Here is a 4,940-nt window from a genome sequence, read left to right as displayed (position 1 = left end):
ATTGTACTTGCAAAGAAGTTTTCACATTACGAAACTCAGATGAGGAAAAGTCTTTATTGGATGCAAAGAACTGCTCCAACATTAAAATATCAACTCTGGGCAAGTTAGAGCTGTTGGCCTTGATAAATTCTTGTTCAATCGTTGTTAATTTCTTTAGATTATTTAGCACAAAACCACGAATAAATAATAAATAAACTGATGCGATAGGGCTATTACCACAGCTGATACATAGGCTGCGTTATTCCTTCAAGGGTAGTGACGTCATGCGTTCTGATTGGCGTTTCAAGCAATATGGCCGACTGCTGCATTTTATACTTTTATTATATTAAAAATCTTGTCGATCCCATCATTTTCATTAGGAATGAGTCAATTTTTAGAATCCTTTCAACACATATTTTTCTCTAAAACCATTATTTCTTTGATCCTTTTATACTGTCGTCATGCCTATTACGACATGTTTTTCATTAAATTTTGTAATTTAATTAATAAATTACAAACGTGAATATTCAGAATATTCAGTGAAACACCCCTTGCGAATATCGAGACTAAATTCTGCCTTGTGGCAGAACATAGATGCCGTTTTGTGATAAGTTAATAAAAATTAGACCCCGACATACAGGGTGTTCCGAAATGGGGGTAATCCAAACAATTTGGATCCTTTGCTACTGACGGTCAAACTTATTCTTCAATTACATTATTTTTTTTTATATCGGAAGAATGTTACAAAGGATTTTAATGAAACTTGCTGTAGATTTTTTAGTCCTTCTTCTTGAAGTAGTAGATTCTTTAGTGTCTAATCTAGTTTTAAGCTGGTAAAATAAATTAACAAGTGAGAAACTAATCAAATAAACCCAACCTGCAAAATAGTGCAGATGCATTTAGTAGCAGCCCTTTGCTTCCAGGTCATTATTTTTTCTTAGTTTTTAACAATATTTTTGTAACTGCAAAGTGCAAGTAAACGTGCAGTAGAGTAGCATCCTGATTAAAGTGATTCAAAAAACCGTCCAGTTGGTCGTTTATCAATAGCTTTCAACCGCAATTATTGGATGAAAAGAGTCTGCACGGACATGTCTCAATTCGGAACACATAAACCACATTAACGAAGGGGAAAGTGCAGACAAATAAAAAAAGTGGAGATTGCACTTATTGCTTCGATAGTGATAAATTTCTGTATTCTGAAAATATCCATTGTTCGTGCGTACGTCCACTCGGGACCGGATTATTTTCAAAACCTTCGATCGAAAGGGTTTAGTTGTAAGATGGTTGTAAGTAAGTATGGTCAACGAGAGCGCAAAAAGATTATAATGGCACAATTTCCGAGCTTTTTTTGAATTTTTCCTACAACTATTTATTTAAACAACAACTGTTCCCTACACAGACTCTCACTTGTATCATTAAACCCTTGCAAATATCGTTCAAGTAATTTTTAATTTTGCGCTCTTCATTGTGCAACTATTCCGAAATCAATAAAAAAAATTCTTATATTTTAGCAAAGGTTTGAAGTTCCGCAACTAGATGCCAAGCTGTTTTGCAGATTATTTCATAAATAATTTTTGACTATTAGTTCTGCAACTGTCGATTTGCTCAATATTTTCAAAGATTTTTGCCTATTTTTAAAAATTGGATGGTAGAATTAGCTTTGGTTTACATTCAGCTTGTTGGCCAYTTTTCGAAAATTCTCTAGTCGAAATGAGGGATAGACATCAAGGGGTTTCGTAAATTATTTAATAGGGAATTTCTGACTCTATTAGCACTGCAAAAMTTAATCTGCTCAATATTTTCATCGATTTTTGACAATTGTTTAAAGTTGGATGGTGTAATTTGCTTTTGGCGACAGACAAGTTGAACACTTCAAAAAATCGCTGCTGGAAATGAGGAGCAGATATCAGGATCATTTGTAGGCTATTTGATAGACAATTATTGGCTCTATTAGTTCTGCAATTCTCGAATTTTTCAATACTTTTTCAGATTTTTGGTAATTATTTAAAGTTGGATGGTAGAATTTGCTTTCGGTTACATTCAGCAAGTTGGACTTTTCAAAAAAATCACTAGTCAAAATAAGGGCTGGAGGTCAAGGTGTTTTGTAAATTATTTAATATGAAATTCTTGACCCTATTAGCTCTGCAAAACTTAATTTGCTCAATATTTTCATCGATTTTTGACAATTGTTTAAAGTTGGATGGTGGAATTTGCTATCGGTAACATTCAGCAAGTTCGACTTTTCAAAAATTCAGTAGTGGAAATGAGAGCTAGACATAAAGCGGTTTTGTAAATTATTTAATAGGGAATTCCTGACTCTATTAGCACTGCAAAACTTAATTTGCTTTATATTTTCATCGATTTTGGACAATTTTTTAAAGTTGAATGGTGGAATTTGCTTTTGGCAACAGACGACAGGTAGAACTATTTTCAAAAATTTACTACTGGAAATGAGGAGTAGATACCAGGATAATTTGCAGGCTAATTGATAGACAATTATGGGCTCTATTAGTTCTGCAATTGTCGAATTTTTAAATACTTTCCCAGATTTTTGGCAATTATTTAAAGTTGGATGGTGGAATTTGCTTTCGGTTACATTCGGCAAGATGGAATTTTCAAAAATTTACTGATCGAAATGAGGGCTCGGTGTCAGGTTCTATGGTAGATTATTTAAGAAGGTCAATATTGCAGAAAATCTTCAATAACAAACCTTAAGTTTAGACTCTAACAGTAAAAACCAGTTTCAACTTTCAATTGAAATTATTTTTATATTCTTCAGACATAACGTGATTTAAGCTTTAATCTTCCAATTTTCTGCATCTTTTTCTTTAGAGGTTTGGAACTTTTGATAAAATGTAACTAGCAAAATTCAGTTCTTGAGACTAAATATTGAACGATTGAAAATCGTTTCAAAGATTTAAGGACATTTAAAATTCGAGAGTCTCGTAAAAGTAGTMATTTTTGCTTCTATTTCTTTAACTGTTAGAAATTCTTAATCAAACCTAATTGATAAAACATAGTGGTCGAAAAAAGCTATTGMCAAAGTTGTAACTTGTAACTTAACTGACGAAGTATTTCGGACATTTTTGGAGATTTTACGCTTTTGAAAATTTGAAATCTCCKYTCATTAAGCATTCAAAACAAAGCCACAAAATAAATCCTTTGTAGAGAACAATAGAAGTCCAGATTCTTTCATCTAAAGGTGATGTTTTTGTCGTTTATTTTCTTCTGCACCATTGGAGCTCGAAATCAATGGAATCCTTCGCTGAATTCTGCGAACATCTTTTCGTCTGAGGGTCAGGAACCTACAAGAAGCCACACTTTCGATTGCAAAAAAACTTAAGGCGTGTAACGTAAGAGGACGATGGTATAATATCAGCTCGGACACAAGTATTAATGAAATGGGTGTGGTAGGGAAATTGAATCACACGAAGAATATTCTTGCAGAATCTCCACCTGTTTCACTTTTACACGGGCATGGCTAATTTGCCATACGAACCTTTTGAAGTCACAGCCAAAAGCCATATGGAAAATTGATGTGACTTTTTGAGGTGTTTGATTACGAATCAACACGTCATATTGTTTGGAGAATAGACGTGATCTTGGTACCAGTCTTGACCCAAATTTTTCGTTGGGTTTTAAAGCTTAAAAATGCAACTGTTGACAAATGAAAAATTTAATATTCAAGGCGTGTTTGTGGAACTATTTGGTTAGAAAACTTTATTATACAATCAACAAGGTTTTTACAAATAAATAATTTTGTTCCTATATGATCAGTGTAATCAGATTCTATGATAAAAGTATAATTTTTAGGAAGATTTATGGCAATATTTGTCTATTTTCTGCCTCTAATTGAATATTAATAATTATTTCAAACAATTCCAAACTTTTTCACTTCAAACTACCGCTATTGCATTGGAATTCTTCATGTGTTACAGGACACCATATGCATCTTATTTGTAAGTCTTTCGGTGAATTAGTATGTTTTTCGCGGCAATGAGAATTACATAAATTTCAAAAGAGTTTAAAATGTTTAATATTAATCTTTTCTGGTCTTAATTGTGTTGAACGACTACAAATAAATTCAAATCTGAAGTTAACACGTGTTTCTTGAAAGTTAAATCGGATACGGCTTATTAATTATCCAATGAATTAAAAACATCTATTTATTTCATTTAAGTATATGACCTTTATCTTACGTATTATGTAAAATAGTGCATAGAAAGAAACCTTAGCATATATCTCATGAAAATTAGGATTTACATCATAAATTTGAAAAATAGCATCTATGTATTTACAGGATGAGTCAAAATTAATCCCGGAACCTTAAAGAGGTTCAGGCACTAAAAGTTCTAAATGAGAGTCCTTGGGGGCATCGCTACGAAAATACAGGGTGTTAAAGTTTATTTAAAAACACAAAAATATTATATATTTTTGAAGGAAAAAACGATGCGAGAGTTATTTGTAAATAATAAATTTTACGTTTCGATTGCTTGTTCAATTCCAAACAAAAAAGCGTTTTTGAGTTTTGTTCATCCAACGCATAAATAAAAAAAAGATAATTCCTATGCACGACTTTGCATACGTTTTATAATATTAACCAAGATTTTAAGTAAAATCCAACCTTGACTACCTACGCATTATAACCAATCGCCAATAACTTCAAAGTTTCTTACTTCAAGTAATATTAATCAAAGTGCATTAATACGATTTGTATTTTTTTACTCGAAATTGTTGCGTTGTACAAACAAAACTCAAAAGATATTTTTGGTTGAAGTTGAATAAGCAATGAAAAGGTAAAATTAGTTTGTTGATTAATCAGCGGTACATGATTTTTTTCTTCAAAATTTTGTATTTTTACGTGCGCGTGTTACTGGTAACCTTAAAAAATGTTTTATTCAATAGAAAGAGGGCCATTCGATAACTATTGACTTCTGCAACATTTGATTAAAAATCTCAAA

This window comes from Dendroctonus ponderosae, unplaced genomic scaffold (assembly GCF_020466585.1).
Source record: "Dendroctonus ponderosae isolate FM_Combo_2020 unplaced genomic scaffold, Dpon_F_20191213v2 Dpon_F_20191213_5, whole genome shotgun sequence".
NCBI classification, from domain to species: Eukaryota; Metazoa; Arthropoda; class Insecta; order Coleoptera; family Curculionidae; genus Dendroctonus; species Dendroctonus ponderosae.
Note: the sequence above shows the minus strand (reverse complement) of the source record.